At 36.6% G+C, this 16,909-nt stretch overlaps 1 protein-coding gene across 6 annotated transcripts in view; it reads left to right on the forward strand.

The window, feature by feature from the left end:
* SCAPER (S-phase cyclin A associated protein in the ER) overlaps positions 1-16,909 on the forward strand; it is a 345,110-nt gene that overhangs the window by 321,960 nt on the left and 6,241 nt on the right. The gene's annotated exons all lie outside the window — the stretch shown is intronic.

Here is a 16,909-nt window from a genome sequence, read left to right on the forward strand (position 1 = left end):
GTACATGGAGCCGCTCAGACAGCTTAGACTACTAGGGAGCCTCTTGCCCTCTGGCAGTGGGGTATTATTAGGGTCCTAGTAGTGCTCTCGTTGAGTTGATTTTTAGGAATTAATTTTATTTTTTAAGAATCTAACAAGGCGACCTTCCGCATGGGATGGGTGCTCTCTTTTTGTAATTAGTAAAAATCTCGGTAAAAAAATAAATAAATAGTACCCCAAACTACTTTTAGCTCTTTTTTTTTTAAACTACGTAGATTTCATATTGATAGTGTTCTTTTTACATAGGACTTTAAACACCAATTTGACTATTTATAGCCGAATTGTTTACAATCTTATGGTACTAAAAAAAAAACTTTTTTTTTTTTAATTGGAACCATAAAAATCATTGCGGATGTTCTTGAATACTTTAACGTGTTCACAAGTCATATGGTGTGTTGTAGTCTTGATAAACCAGAAATAATCCACATGTAATAGAACTCATTGGCTTAAAATGGAGCAAATTAAAACACAGCTTTAGTGTCTTAGTGAGTTTTACATAACCCAAGAGGAGTTTAAGTGGACAAAGGCCTTCAATAAGAATGGTTTTCCACTCTAGATACAATTGGGGAAGCAAAGGGAACATCTTGTAGATAATTTGTCAAGACATTTTTGTAGTATTGTAGCATCGTGGATGAACAAAAACATGGTGCAAAAAATGTACTCTAAAAAGAGTGAAAATTTTCAAACTGCTGTGCCTAAAATGCAATAAATGACAGTGACCATGGGTAATTCAAATAAGGCAAGATCTTCAATAGCTTTGTAGGTTAACTGCACTGATAAAACACCAAAGTGGGTCCTGTGCTTTGTGGGATATTGACATATCTGAGCAAAGATTTTATGATGATGAACCGTAGTTACATTCAGTTAAGGATTTCTGGTTTCTGTCATTTTGAATCATCTGCAGAATAAACTTAGGCACTGACATGGTGAAAAGTACTACTTTTTCCAGCCTTAAAAATGTAGCCCCTAACTGAATCTTGAAGTTGGACAGAATTCTAAGGTGAAAAAGGGGGCTGGGCACAGCCTTGAGTTAATCCACTAGTCTCTGGAGGACTAGGTTCTAATCTTAGGTCAGAAATAAAATGATCTTGGTGGCCTCAGCTTATTCCCTAGTGGACACTTGTCCATGTCAAAAAAAACACCACAGAGTTTGGCATGATTCTGCTTAATAGGCAGTTTCTTCTCAGCCGAGACCCAATCCTGGAATATGATGGGTTTGGCCAGTCAGGATAGAGCTACTTTGGCAAAGATGTATGAATAAGCTTGCATGACACTTGTCTTTACTCTGTCTGACTCTAACCAAGGCTATCAGTCCTTCATTTTCATGAGAATTAAATTTCACACAAAAAGTTAAAACAAAGTCTGAAGTCTGTAAATCTTTAATCAGTTGCTGAGAGCCATCATCTGTTTTGCCTAGTGTGTGAGGGAACTCTCCTATAATAGCCTCATAGAATGTAAGCCATTCAACTCTCTCCATACCCGCAGTGGCTCCCCTCAGCACTGCTGTGCACTGTTTGGAAAGAAAGACAACAGCCTGCTCTGTGTTCGTACTCAGGCAATTAACTATTCCTCTCTGTCTTCCTTGAGGGTCCAAAGTATTTTGATACTTCTCTAGGGGTGTCAGTCTGCTACAGCCCAAATTAGTCTGCAGACCCAATTCCACTAGGCTTAAATAAAATAATGTTTTATTGGAATTGTACAGAAATAGAGAGAGAATTATAAATAGGCTTGGAAAGATTAGCTTTTTATCAGTAAATGTTTATAAACATCAATTTCAACATTCACATACAAACTAATGGAAAAGTATTTCCCTCCATAATAATCAAAATTTACAGATAGTCAAAGTAAGAAAAATGCTGCTTGAGAACTTCTTAGAGTTAGATTTAAGGCTATTTACGGTGTATGTTTTGACATGTGATGTTAACAATTCAAGTTTTAATGGTTATAAAGCTTTAACTTTTTGAGACTCATTGTCTGCCGTCGTTAAATAATTATTGCCTGACCCCCAATATTTTTTTGCAACTGTGAAAATTTTAATTGGTAGATATAGGAAAAAAGGCTTAAAAATAAACATTCATATAAAACAATCAAATCCTGCCAAGTCTAATTATAAAATATAAGTTAAAAATAATGTCATCTAGGTGAGTACTATGAAAAGTCTTGCTAGTCTGTGACTAAACTTAGTTACTGGTAGATGATAATTTACCTTTCATGGCAGAAGAGTGTATTTTCTTATTTTCAGCTTAAAGTTTTCTTTCTGCCATCTCAATAATATAACATACAGAGCAGTGTTTCTGAACTGTTACTGGTTGGTGACCCCTTGTTTGAACTCAAACGTTTTCACAACCACATTACATTTACTATAAAAGTACAAGTCAAAAATGTCTCCCTTATAACAATGATAATGCTGTATAATTTATTTGTGTGTGTTTTGAGAGGTTGACGGAGAATACTTGACCTTGAAGGGTAAGGGTCTGAGGGGAGTGGGAGAGCAAGATTTTCTTTGCTTTAGATTGTGATAAAATTTTCAGTGCTTTGCCACCCACCTGATTGTCTTCTATGACCCTCTGGGGGTTGTGGCCCACTGGTTGGGAAACAACTGCCTCTAGAGAATCTCTCCAAGTGTGATGGAAGAACTCTCTTCCAATAATCAGATTTAATTCTTGAAGACCAAGATTCTGATTCTCCTCTGACTTACGCTAATTTAAGTCAAGAGTAACTCCATTCTAGTCAATTGAGTTCGACCAGTGTAAATGAGAGAAGACTCAAACTGTGAATGTCAACTTTTTATTAGAATTTGAATATTGTATCATCCTTTGGTCCAGATTTATCTTAAATATTTATTAGGTACCTGTAAGATCTCATTTCCAAGGGATTCTTTAAGGTACAGATTTCTCCTAATCATCATTCAACATAGTTGAGGCCTACATTGATATATTACCTGTATGTGTCCTTGTACCAATGGGAACTGGTAGAGTTTTAGACCTTTCTTATCACTTACTTTGTATAGGTGTAAATTACTACACAAGATCATGGTGAATCAGGGCCATTGAGTAGACAGGAGCTATCCAGTCCTCCTACAGTCTTGAAGGACCTTCCCTTTAACAAAGAAAATGGAACCTGAGGTCATGTAACCCATCCCAAATTCAGCAATATGTCATTAATTCAGATACAGTACCCAAATTAAGTTGCAGAAAAGGGCATGCTTCAAAGATCCTCTAATGTCCATCAAGCCAGTGTGCAAACACTTGACAATACAGAGTAGGTAGTAGGATATAGAATGGACATAAATAGCCACATTTTCAGGCACATAATTGGTATTTTAGTGAAAGCTGTTGGAGTGTTGTTTTTCAACTGACCAAGCATCCACATTTGGATTTTTTTAAATGAGATCCAGTTCCTTACCTGCAGCATACTACATCTGAACTACTAGTAATGACTACCAGTACAGAATTTCCCATCCACACAAACCAATTCAACACATATTTGAAAGAATCAGTGGCTACATGCTATATGTGAGTCAAACTATTTAATCCAAACCCCACAATCTGTAGTGTTCAGACACCACCAAATTATCAAGTTAATAGAGACAGAAGGAATTGCAAAACATAGTTTTATTTAAAAAAATATCAGTAGTCATTCTAAACATTAATGTGCCTTTCCGTGAGCTACAAATTTTTAAAAATCCTCAATCATTTTGAGATGTTAAATATATCTATAATTACATAGAATAACACCTTGAGCAAATAGGGAAGTTTAATATGTAAGTCCTGCTCAAATATAAAGGTTTTTCGGGAGCCCTTTTGCACCTAAGTTCCAATAGTCTTAGACAAAACTGGAGACCAGTGGCAAACATATAGGTGCAATATGTATAAAGACAAAATTCTTGTTAATCAATTTTGCGGTAATCAGGTAGGTCAGAGAGTTGGAGGAAGAGTAGTAGATTTTATCTAAATTTGATGATGACCTCTTCAAAGATAATGTAGAACTAAAGATAAAAGAGGTAATATGTCAGTCATTTCAATTTTTTCTTTCAAATATATGGATTTGAGACATTGCACATTGATCCTTATTATTTGATGCCACAGTATACGTGTATTTCTGTAGATAAGTTTGATTTGTAGCATGTCCGAATTTGTTTCTGATAACTTTCTCATCTGATTAACAGTTACAGTGTGTTGGCCTGTGGGTTAGTGCTGTATAAATTGAAGTTGATTGGGTTAAGAAACTGAGGCCCCAATTCAGGAAGATACTTTAAGCACATGAGTAGTTGAGACTTCTCACATGCTTAAAGTTAGGCATGTGCTTCTGTAAGTTGCTGAATCAGTGGCTGGTTATCCAGTTGTACACACCTCAGTCAGGTGAAAATAACTTGCAAAGGACCATATTCATCTATTGCTATTACGAATTTACAAGTCTCTGAATGAACCAGCTCAAACCTTTAAACCTCTTTTCAGCTTTGACCACAGAGCTAAATATGAACAAATACTGGAGTAAAAGATTATGTTGTGAATGAGACACAGGAAGTATGCATTTATTTAAAGAGTAATAAATAAACTTTGAAATGACTAAGATAACTCAGCATGAATGTTTGAATAATGATTATGAACCCTAATTAGGATCTGCTCATATTGAACATTCATCCGAGAAGTATAAGCAGAAGAAAAAATTTGAAGGGGAATCTGTTTCACCTGAGAAAGCACTAAATCAGCACATTCAAAAAGATTAGAAAATTTTTGTGTGATATTCTTTATGTTTAAGCAGAAATGTCATATTACTGTTTTGGAGCTCACAAAAAAAGAAGAGAAAATATGAACACACTGTATGGGAGTAGATAAGTTCAGGCCAGAAAATAGTTCACATTAATCTTCCCGGTAGTTTCACTACTTTTCTCATAGCACCCACACAAGACCTTCGAGAGTAGCTCTGCTTCAAAATAGACTACATTGATCCAGGCACATGCTAACCTTACATCCAAAGAGCCTCAAGGCATCCTTGAATTTTTTCCATTGAGAATATTGCAAACTCCTACCTTTTTATGCTGTAATGGAGTTAATCTTTTCCAATATCTTTTACTTCTATATGTTGTACTCATACCTGAATTTCATCTGCTTTAGTTCTTCATCTGTTATAAGAAAAAACTATTAAAGCAACTACTTACATAACTTTTAATAAATCTTTTAGGCTAACACATTTTTGCCTATGTATTAAAATTTTAAATTAGGAACATATTGAACCTATATGTTCAGCTAGATTTCTTGTTTGCATCAGGTTTGATAAATACATTTACATATTTAAATATGCTTCTAAATTTATAACTATCCTTTGTAGTAAGTGATAGAAATATTTGGGATTATTATTGTGTTTGGCCAAATTCTCCCATCAGTTATATACCCATGCTAGACCAAAAACTCTAAAGCTATCCCAAAAAGGAAAATGCTAGCAATGTGGTCATAGCAAAACTAATATTATTTCTGAGCTCTTGTGTTCTCTAATTACCATTCTTTTTGGAAGCATACATTTTTATTTTAAGAAACTAAACATTTCAGATAAACAAAATGATCATTTTTAACCTTGTGAATACATTCTGAATACTGTTTTCAATATAGAAATAGTACTCTGATCCATGATAAATGTTAGAGAAAAATTTACAACATACTTTGTTTAGAGGTTAGAGCGTTGCCAATGGTGGAGTTAGCAAAACAGGGGGGGAAATAGCTTGACCTTAAAACAGAAGAAGAGCCTGAGTGGTGACATATTCTGCTGATTAAATGCTAGCAGCATGGGATTTGTTTATATAGGCGCAAAGAAATAATGCAGATCTAACTTTGAAGAGAAACTGAACTACTAATATAAAGACTTATTTCTTATACAAAGTTGTAAATAACCTGACATAAAACCCAAGCATTTAACCGTTTGATGGAGTACTGTGAAACTAGAAAGAATAGCTGCAGTGTATTTAAGTTCCTGTTTAGTAAAATTATTAACTCCTTTATACAGATTAAAATTTGACATTTATATAAATGATAAATAAATAGGAAATAGTAATAGTCTCCATATTCACAATGTAATAGTAAAGGTCCAGTGTTTTATAATGGACATGTTCAGGACTGGAACAGCACACACATAATATTCTGAAAATGGCAAGTGGTGCCCTTTTAGATCCATTAGCTTTTTAGCCTGAGCTCCTGCTAAGAGAGTTGCATCTGAACAGGGAATAAATTGTGGCAGAAGAACACACTCAAGTAGAAGAGAACGTTTTGATGCTTCATTTCACATGGAGTGAAATTTTGTTGAGAAAGATATATTTCTGGAGAGTTAGTTCCATGTCACAAGAATAAGTAATGCATTTTATGCAAAATATCTATGGAATATACTGTAACATCAGCACATTTTTCTCCCATCAAGCTAAAAAAAAGCTGTACCCTCAGTCAGTTTAAAAGCTGGGTGTAAAAGCTTTCCAAACCACTGCTTTGACTTCTGCATTAGACCGTTCTTTTATGTTCCCTTCTTATTTCCTTATGTTACAGTAATTCTGTCAAACTTTTCATCTGCTCAGTGAGGGTTATAAAAGAAGGAGCCAAGTGTGAATTTCCTAGCCATTTTTTACTTACACCAGGACAAAATTCAGTCAGAATATGTAAGGAAGGGGGATATTTTCTCCCCCACACACACAATTCAAAAAGGGATGAACCAAGTTTCCTCAAACATTCTTAAGTAAGTTATCTTGGGACTAAAATAATCATAAAAGATTTCAGGCCAAAAGGAGTTTGCTCGGGGGAAGTTATGAGCAACTGAAAAGGTTATAAGGAAAGGGGAGTTAGAATGAAAACTGGAACAGAACCTCAACTATGGGATTTGCTGCAGGAAATGCCCAAGTACACAAACACATTTTGCAATACCTTGAGCATATTCTCCCAGCTTGTTTAAGATGTAGCCATTTCTTCACCAAGCCCCCCAAATCAAACAGAAGTAATAACAAGAAAGTACATTTTCATGTTTTAGGTTAATCCATTATCACGGCCCCCTGTGCATTATACAGTATCCAAGTGACATTGGTCTGATTGCATCTCCAAAGACTAGCTCTGTTAAAATGCCAAAACACTGTATTTTAGGGACCTGGAATAATGGATTATCATTGTAGATATTACATACCAAGATGAATGGGATTTTGTGTATGTGGCATAGAAGATAGGAAATTTTATTTATCTCACAGTGAGGATACCCTGTCGTCTCGTACTAAAGTACCCCTCCAGGGGTGAGGACCCCAATTATTAGGAAGAGACAGGTAATAGTAATGGGGGATTCAGTTATTAGAAATATAGATAGATTTGTGATGACCAGGAGAACCGCATAGTGAATTGTCTGCCAGGTGTGAAAGTTGTAGACCTCTAGATAAACTTATGTGCAGTATTGGGGAGAAGCCGGTAGTCATGGTACATGTAGGTACCAATGACATAGGGAAAGGCAGGAAAGAGGTTCTGGAGGCCACATTTAGGCTGCTAGGTAAGAGATTAAGGTCCAGGACCTCTGTGGTAGCATTCTCTGAAATGCTTCCAGTTCCATGTGCAGAGCCAGTTAGGCAGAACTGCATGGTCTCAATGCGTGGATGAGACAAGGGTGTTGGGAGGAGGGGTTTAGGTGTATTAGTAACTGGGGAACCTTTGGGGAAAGAAGACTATACAGGAAGAATGGGCTCCACGCACACCAAAACAGAACCAGATTTCTGGCATGTAAATTTAAAAAGGTTGTAAAGAAGTTTTTAAACTAAGAGCTGGGGGAAAGCCAACACAGGTGCAGAGGAGCACATGATGTTCATATGAGACATCCCTTAGAGCAGGTTTTATTAAAAGGGATACTATATATCCTGGCAAAGAGGAAAGGATAGAAGTTGATAAAGTACAGCTAGGTACTGAGGAGAATCAGTCAAATGTAGAAGAGTCCCATTCAATTACATGATATGAAAGCAGAGAACTAAATGTTGACAAATTTTATAAGTACCTGTATACAAATGCTGGAAGTCTAAATACTAAGATGAGTGGACTTGAGTGCTAGGTATTAAATGAGGATATTCATATAATAGGCATCACAGAAACTTGGCAGAATGATGATAATCAATGACACAGTAATACCAGGGTACCAAATATATTGGGATTACAGGGTGAGTTGTGCTGGTGTGGGAGTGGGGTTATATGTGAAAGAAAGCATAGAGTCAAATATAGTAAAAATCTTAAATGAATCAAATTACCCTAAAATCACTGTGGATAGAAATTCCTGGCTTGAATAATAGGCATATAACAGTAGATTTATACTACCGACCACCTGACCAGAATAGTAATGGTGATTGTGAAATGCTCAGGTTGATGGGAGAGGCTACAAAAACAGAAAACCCAATAATAACAGGAAATTTCAACTATTCTCTTACTGACTGAGAACATGTCATCTTAGAACAGGATGCAGAGATAAAATTTCTAGACACTATTAATGACTGCTTTTGGATCATCTAGTCCTGGAACTCACAGGGAGAGAGGCAATTTTTTATTTAATCCTAAATGGAGCACAGGATCTAGTCCAAGAGGTGAATATAGCTGAACCATTCAGTAATAGCGACCATATTGTAATTGAATTTAACATGCTTGTAGCGGGGAAAATATGGCATTTAACTTCAAAAAGCAGAAATATACAAAAATGAAGAAGCCAGCTAAATGGAAATTAAAAGAATGAAATGCCTGCAAGCTGCATTGAAACTATTTAAAAACACCATAATAGGGGCAAACCCCAAATCAATAAAAAAATAAAATAGAACAGTAAGAGGACCAAAAAAATGCCACCTGGTTAAACAACAGAGTAAAGGAGGCAGTAAAAGGCAAAAAAGACATTCTTTAAAAATTGGAAGTCAAATCCTACTGAGGAAAATAGAAAGGTGGATAAACTCTGGCAAGTCAAGTGTAAAAGTATAAAATTAGCCAGGCCAAAAAAGAATTTGAAGAGAAACTTGCTACAGATGCAAAAGCTAACAGAAACAGTTTTTTTAAGGTTTCAGAGTAACAGCCGTGTTAGTCTGTATTCGCAAAAAGAAAAGGAGTACTTGTGGCACCTTAGAGACTAACCAATTTATTTGAGCATGAGCTTTCGTGAGCTACAGCTCACTTCATCGGAGTAAGTAATCGGAAACAGGAAGCCTGCCAAACAGCTGGGGCCACTGCACAATCAAGGTGCAAAAAAAGCACTGAAGGAAGATAAGGCCATTGCAGGAAAGCTAAATGAATTATTTGCATCTGTCTTCACTGCAGTAGATGTGAGGGAGATTCCCACACCTGAGCCATTCTTTTTAGTTGACAAATCTGAAGAACTGTCCCAGATAGAGGAAGTTTTGGAACAAATTGATAAATTAAACAGTAATAAGACACCAGAACCAGGTGGTATTTACCCAAAGGTTCTGAGGAGACGCAGATGTGAAATTGCATAACTACTAACTGTGGTATGTACCTATCGCTTAAATCAGCTTGTGTACCAGATGACTGGAGGATAGCTAATGTAATGCCAATTTTTAAAAAGAGTTCCAGAGGCAGCCCTGTCAATTACAGGCTGGTAAGACTAACTTCTGTCCAGGCAAATTGGTCCAAACTATAGTAAAGAACAGAATTATCAGACACGTAGAGAAACACAGTATGTTGGGGAAGAGTCAGTGTGGTTTTTGTAAAGGGAAATCATGCTTCACCTATCTATCAGATTTCTCTGAGCATGTCAACAAGCATTTGGACAAGGGAGATCCAGGCGATATAATGTACTTGGACTTTCAGAAAGCTTTTGACAAGGCCCCACAACTGGGGCTCTTAAACGAAGTAAGCTGTCATAGGATAAGAGGGAAGGTTCTCTCATAGATCGTAACTTTAGAAGACAAAAAACAACAGGTAGGAATAAATCTTCAGTTTTCACAATGAAGAGAGGTAAATAGTAGGGTTCCTGAAGGATCTGTACTGGCATCTGTGCTGTTCAACATATTCATAAATCATCTGGAAAACTGGGTGAACAGTGGGGTGGCAAAGTTCTGTAGACAATAATAAATTACTCAAGATAGTTAAGTCCAAAGTTGATGCAAAGAGTTACAAAGGGACCTCACAAAAGTGGATGATTGGACAACAAACTGGCAGATGAAATTCAATGTTGATAAGTGCAAAGTAATGCACATTGAAAAACATAATCCTAAGTATCCATGCAAAATGATGGGATCTAAATTAACTGTTACCAATCAAGAAAGAGATCTTGGAGTCAACATGGATAATTCTCTGAAAACATCTGCTTCGTGTGCAGCTACAGTCAAAACAACTAACAGAATGTTAGGAATCATTATGAGATAATAAGACAGAAAATATCATGATGCCACTATATAATTCCATGGTACACCCACACCTTTAATACTGTGTGACGTTCTGGTCACCCCATCTTAAAAAGATAGAATAGAATTGGAAAAGGTATAGAAAAGGGGGAAAAAAATTATTAGGGGGATGAAACAGCTTCCACATGAGAATAAAAAGACTGGGAATGTTCATTTAAGAAGAAAGATGCCTAAAGGGGGGAGAGATGATACCAGTCTATAAAATCATGAATGGAGTGGAAAGTGAATGGGGCAGTGTAATTTACCCTTTCTCATAACACAAGAATTAGGGGTCACCCAAATTAATAACGAGCAGGTTTAAAACAAACACAAGGAAGTAGTTCTTCACACAATACACAGTCAACCTGTGGAATTTGTATAACTGGGTTCAAAAAATCATTAGGTAAGTTCTTGGAGCATAGATCCATCGATGGCTATTAGCCAAGGTGGTCAGGGACACAACCCCACGCTCTGGGTATCCCTATACCTCTGACTTTCAGAAGCTAGGGCTTGGTGACAGGGAATGTATCACTCAATAATTGCACTGTTCTGTTCATTCCCTCTGGAACTAGCCACTGCTGGAAGACAGGCTATTGTACTAGATGGACCATTGGTCTGAGCCAGTATGACCGTTCTTATGTTCTTATGAGTTCCTTTGATAGATAGGGACACAACTTGACTAATTAAAATCAAATGCTTTGGGGAGTTGTTCCTTTGACTAGTCTTTAAAGCTCATTTGCTCTCTGACTATGAAGGAGGACAGCATATTGTCAGGTTTCTACCACATAGTTTTTAACATAAAGCATAGTGACCAATTTTTTTTTAACAGAAGAACAAATAATTCAACATGAGTTAATATTTTTTAATTAATACTCAAACGTTTTGGGACAGCGACAGTTTATTTTTTTATGTTTTGTAGAGCTCCAAACATACAGACAGTGCTCAGCAAATAATAATTAACAATGAGATTTGTACTACTGAGAATGACTTGCAAAAGACGATGTATTTTATTGAGAACTTGACTTGTTTGAATCTGTTCAGTACTTTCTTTCACATTTTGTTTTGCCTTTGTGTACACATTAAAAGTTGCCACTGCCTCTAATCAGACAATTAATTAGCCTCTTTAAAAGATAATTCCAATGTTTTTGTCTTGGATATGGGCCAGAAAAACTGGCATGAATGATACCTTTCCAAAACTGAAAATGTCTGTGTAAGACACAGAAACCAAACCTAAATCCATCACAAGGAGTAAACTAAATATTCCTTTAAAAATCAGCTCTTCTACTCTACAGTAATCCAAGATTCAACTTCTACAGTATACAAGGGCCAGAAAAGAGTGTGATTGAGACTGCATTGTCCTTTTGTTACTTGTAATAATTTTTTTTACAGTACTTAGTGTGTGAGCTTGGAGACACTAAAAACCAATCTGTGATCTTAACTGAAGTTAAGCTTCTTTAAATCTGTTTAAAAGTTTCTGGCAAAATTTTAAATTAAATTAGTCATCGTTGTCATTCTCTCTCTCTCTCTCTTTTTTTTTTCCTCCCCCAACTCTAGACAAACATAAAATATGTGCTATTACCATTTGGAAATAAGAATTTTGGATTGTCACCAAAGATCCTTGTTGTTAGGTTAAAAAATGTAAATCCTCTCAAAACAATTGATTAAGTTACTGGTACTTTAAGATGTTAATTTAATAGTATGCATTGATATTTAAAACTTCAGATGATATTGTAGACTTTATCTAGTACATAAATCACTATCTTGAACTCAAAGTTGCTAATGTCAAGTCTTTGTTCTCCCAGTATTTACATACATTCATTCTGCAGATTTGTAGCTTTGACTGCAAAGTTTTAGTTTGTTTAATGAGAAATATATTTGTCAGTCATGGAATATTTATGCCTCTTGGCCACTTATTTGTAATTCTATGGCTGTTAAGATTAGAGGATCCTTTTCACAGCTTTTGTTATAAAATTAAAATACCACTTCAGGAGATTTATCTTCTACTTTGAGATATAACTGTTAGTCTACTCCACTCAAAAGAGCTGAATCCCTTTTGTTATGAAGATGTCATAATACTGCTTTGACATGCATTCCTCTGGCTTCAATTTCATAGATATGTGCATAGTAGTAATTTTATTTTGTGTGATCAAAAAGAATATAGAGACTGATTAAACCAAACATTATGTGATTGGGCAGTTGGCCAAAATAGGGAGCCTCATCTTGTTATAGCTTCTCTGTGTAAAGGTTCCCCATAGATCCACACATGGATATGTTCCTGCCCATTCTAACAAGTAGGTCAACTGCCCCTTCAGGACTGTGTCTGGGCTCTTTGTGCGCTCCAAAATCCATACAGAAAAGGAAAATAGCTTTGGGCTACTTATGCACCAGTCCCATCCACAGTCCTGGGGAAAGTCCACTCAGGGGCTATTAGAGCCTTATGGTTATTAACTTCTGAGCAGAGCCCTTTCTGCACATGGGACTTTCCTTTAAGAGGTAGAGGGTGCCAAGCGTTGGGAAGGGAAGCCCTGTTGGCACTCCTGTCTCAACAGAGATCTAAGACAGAGCTGCAGAGTCCAGGAAGTGGTGTGGATGACCTTACTCTCCACCAGTACCCCAGATCTCTGGGCCAAACCACTGCCAGTTCTGTGAAAGGGAAAAGCCTCTCTCTCAGCAGAGGAATTAGGAGGAAATGTTGTGAGGGCAGCCTTGTGTTTTCTTTGCTGCCATTCCATCCCACAGGGAGGGGGCAATTACAATTTTTTTTCCAATTCCTTGATTTGATTATCCTTCCCTAATATTTAGAATGCTGTGTAGCATATCACTGTCACATGTCTTTCACTTTTAGAATATATCCAGCTGTGAAAGGCGGAGACTTCTAGACCGGTTTTAACTATTACATACCTAGGAACATTTATGTTTGGCATTCTAATTATCTATATTGTACAACAAGCTATTAAGTAATATCTTATATTTGTATAGTAAATATTATCCTGAATGAACTGTTGGCAGAGGCACGCTATTTTATAAAGATCAGGTGTTCCTTGTGGCCACTGGATTCTTGTGAATGAACTGGTTGTGTGTCAGTAGACCTCCTTGCATGTCTTTCTCAGCACAGTATTTGGAAATGCATCTTGTTTAACTAGATAGTTCTTGGTGTAACACTGCATTTCAGACACTGCACTGTTTCATAGTGATCTACTGCATATGTTAATTTTCTCTTTACCCTCTTAGGTCATATTTAACATGTAATCAGGATAAAATAACAAGGCTGGCATTAAAGGTAGATGGCATAGGCTGCCATCTAGAGGCGTCAGAATTGTGCTCTCCCGAAAGGTCAGCTTCACAAACACCAGTTCAGGATCAGGATGGCTCTTCACTGTTGCACAGCGCTTGCAAAGTGCAGCCAGGGCCCAGGAAGTGCAGAATTCACCAGTAAGTGAGGGAGGGATGCCTGACACTAGGTTACTGGAGACACTGGATGCTGTTGGGACAGGAAGGAAGCTGAAAGGTCAGTTGGTGGGATAGTGAGGGACAGTCACAAGTAGGCACCTCCCAAAGGCCTTCCTAACTGCCAAACTCATACATGACCCCTTCTTCCAATGAAAAGCATAGATCAGATCAGACACACCCTCCTAGGTACCAAATTCCCTCACACACTAGTGACAAGTATTCTCAATTTAACCCTCGTCTAGCTGCCAGACCTCTTGCCTCCCCAGCCTCTGGAGACAATAGCAAGAAAGGTGTCCCTTGCCTTTTAAAGGTTTTCCATTTTTAAAAGTGTGGTCACCCTACACAGCCTGCTCAACAGGAGAGGAAATAGGAAGTGGTCATCACATCAGCCTTCTGCCTAGAACTCACAGAGAACTCTAGCACCAGTTTGCTCTTGGGAAGGTTGCAAATTCAGGCAGAGACCAAACATGAAAAATGTCAGTCTTCAAAGTGAATGTTTCGGAAAGTTAAGAATAAGTGAAAAAAGGATGTTAAAATGGAAACTATTTTTCAGCCTTATGTATGTAGCAGGCAAAACTGGTGCACCTGCTGTAATACCAAAGATTTGATACAGATATTAATGAAAACATCTCACAAGGACCTGTAAAGAATATTATGACAATACATATGCATAAGAAATAATTCATATATTTTGTGCCATTTTTAAGTTGCGTTCTCAGTAAGTTCTAAGTTTCATTTTATATGACAATGTTATCTTCAACTCTACAAGATGGAAGATAGCGCCTAATTTTAACAACATTTAACTTTTGAGTGGACTGTGCCATTGGCCCCAATTCAGCAAACCATTTAAATATCTTCTTAAAGTTAAGGGCATGAGTAAGTCCTTTCCTACACAGGAAAACAGTTAAATATGTGCTTAATGTCAAGCATGAGAGTCCCATACGGGGGCCTTTAGCTCTAACATGTAGCTGAGAACTCCTCACTAGTGTGCATTGAGCTTCACATTATGAGTTTTAGCTGTGTTATTTTACTTGTAGACAAACAAAAATGCAATATAAAAACCTTTAAATAGTTACTTCATCACTGTTTTCTCTTCCTTGGTAGCTGCATACATTGTGAGTGTGGTTCAGCCAGTGTATGTAAGCAATAGTTGTCCATCTCTTTACCAGGTTATTTTCCTAATTATTTATGTATTGGGCCAAAATACAACTTGAGGTAAGCAGCTGCATCTCCCATGGCAGTTCTCTGGGACAAGTCCAACAGTGAAGTAAGCAGTAGAGCTTTATGATTTTTTTAAATTTCAACAAAAAATTGCAAAATATTATTTTTACTAGTTCTAATAAGAAGTGCTGTAAATTACACACTGGCTTAAGTTGGCCAAAAATGGGTATAAAAGTAATGTCGCTTTTACTGATTTGATATTTAGGCCTCAGTTCAGGAAAGTATTTAAGCAGATGCTTAGCTTCAGGTATGTGCTTAAATCCATAGGATTTAAGCACATGCTTTAGTGCTTTGCTGAATAGAAATGGCCTGCTGAATTGTGGATTTTAGTAAATGTGACAAGTGTATGCTCAGCAAGCTGGAGGAGGAGTGGCAGGAAAAGCAAGTTACAGGAGAATTACCGGTTCAGATCGACAATGAAAAAATAAGCACTTTTCTTCACCGAATTGTGGGAAGAGGGAATTCTAGCTCAGGTTACAGCCTCTTATTACATCACTACTCTGATCGTACAAAAGAGAGGCAAGTGAGGATCTGATATTACTATTTTAAAAAAAGAGAGAAAGAAATTAACTTTAATGTTGAAACTCTACTTAACCGTCATAAAGGAGAGTAAAAGGGAAGTTTTGATTTGTTTTCTTTACTGTTCAGTGTTATAGATCAGATGCTGAATTTTATTTACTGCATTCACTGAACGAAGAAGCTGTACTTTTGTTGTTCTTTTTCAATAAGTGGTTAATTCTTTTGTTGGTTTCTTCAGAGTACATACTCCCGGTTGTATCAGTTTTATCAGCCACGTTGGATACAATGAACTAAAATCATTAAATTGATTCCATATGTGATAAATGCCAGACTTAAAATAATCAGTGCCTCTAGTAGATTAGCTCAATGCATTTATTTGTGATGCCTACATAGTAACCCAGCCTTAAAACTGAAAAGAAAAAGATGTTTAAATATTAATTCTATGAATGCAGTAGCTATATGTGGAGCTACTTTGGAAAGAGGTTGCTAACTATCCGTACATTCTTTAAATAGCTAGTTAGAATTGGCATTGTAGGATGAGAAATGAAGTCCCCTGGAAGTCACTTTTCCTGCCCATTTGTCACGTACAATAGCCATTAACAGGAAGCCAAAGAGTTCTGTCATCCGTGAGTCAGAATTGTATCAGTTGCGGTTATTCCAGCCTATGGTGGAATTTTTGAATTAATTACTCTTATAGCAGTAGAGTTTAAAAGAGAAGAATACGGAGTTACATTAAAAATATTGAAATAGCTAGTTGAAAACCGTAATTATACATTCAAAAGTGGTGATCATTTGCTTACAGAATTTGTAGCTGATAAAATATAGATTCATCCTGGTGCTTTATTGATAATGCATATAATGTTTTTCTTGAGAGAGCAATGTCTGAATGCATGCTAAATTGTCACATATTTGGTTGGGTTTTTTAAACTTCCTCCTGGATTTAAGAGAATTAAGGCATTCCTATCAGTATTCTCTGAAGGGTTTTCAATGTCTTTTTGGCTATTGAACTAAAAAATGTGAACTATTACTTTGTTGATCTTGTTCTTAAACCAAACTGCATTATCAACTGAGAGTGTGTTCTTAACGTATTGTTAAAAGTGCTTTGAAAACTTGTAAATCCCTGTAATTTATGTTCCTGTGGTCTCCACTGCTTCTTTCTGTCCTTCTGGTTTTAATTTGAACGCAGTCCTGTCTGGGTGTGTACCTGTAAAATTGTGTTTTTCCAAGTACAATTTACAGTCATGACCTTAAGTTTTACAGTGTTCCTAACCTTATAGGAGCTTCCTCCTATACTGAAAAGCC

The sequence above is a fragment of the Lepidochelys kempii genome, chromosome 10 (assembly GCF_965140265.1).
Source record: "Lepidochelys kempii isolate rLepKem1 chromosome 10, rLepKem1.hap2, whole genome shotgun sequence".
NCBI classification, from domain to species: domain Eukaryota; kingdom Metazoa; phylum Chordata; order Testudines; family Cheloniidae; genus Lepidochelys; species Lepidochelys kempii.